Consider the following 1,006-nt stretch of genomic DNA (forward strand, 5'->3'; position numbering starts at 1 on the left):
CAGAGAGACACAACACTAAGGGAGTCATGGAGCTGAACCATGTTGATACAATTCTAGCCCAAAACAAGGTGTTTGCCAAGCAACTAGCAGAGCTCACCAGGAAATTAGAAACAAAGCAAGTGGCTGCAATACACACACAAGAGAAAGAGGAAGAAAGCACTGAAGGAGGTGATTGGGAAGAGGCCAATTATGTAGGAAATCAACAAAGGCAATCATATGATCCACATTCCAACACTTACAACCCAGGCTGGAAAAACCACCCAAACTTTGGGTGGGGAAACCAGCAAAACCAACATAACAAGTCCACATACCAAAACTCCAACCAAAGATCATACCAAGCCACACAAAACACTTACTCCCAACCATCATATCATGGCCAAAATAATCAACCTACCCAACCTAATCCGAACCAACAATTTCAAGATCAATTAAACAGGATAGAAGGAAGGCTGGCAAACATGGGTCAGGACGTAAGTGAGTTGAAAAGCTTTAGGGATGAGGTGAGATCCACCTTAAGGGACCATGGTGAAAGACTAAAGAGGATGGAGTCTCAAGTAGGAGAGCTATCCCAACAAGCCCCCAAGTCCACTGCAGTGTTCCCTAGTGACACGAAAAAGAATCCTAAAGGGGAACAAAAGGGAGTGAGATGGGAAGACTGCAAGGCCATCACTATATTGAAGGAAGTCTCAGAAGAAGAAGGAATCAGACCCTCAAAACAGGAGCCAGAAATCTTGAAGGAAAGTGTGGAGGAAGCTAAGCAGGAAAGTGAAACTGAGCAAGCCAAGGAACTGCAAAAAGGCACGATGGAAACATACCAACCAAAAGCACCATTTCCTCAGAGGTTAGGAGGAGGTGAAAAAGGGAAAACCTATTCAAGGTTTTTAGAGACATTTAAGTCTCTCCATATCAATATTCCTTTTCTTGAAATTCTCCATCAAATGCCTACACACATCAAGTATTTAAAGGAATTGTTGAGCAAGAAAAGAGTTTTGAAGGGAGGACAAAC

This window comes from Arachis ipaensis, chromosome B02 (genome assembly GCF_000816755.2).
Source record: "Arachis ipaensis cultivar K30076 chromosome B02, Araip1.1, whole genome shotgun sequence".
In the NCBI taxonomy this organism is placed as follows: Eukaryota; Viridiplantae; Streptophyta; class Magnoliopsida; order Fabales; family Fabaceae; genus Arachis; species Arachis ipaensis.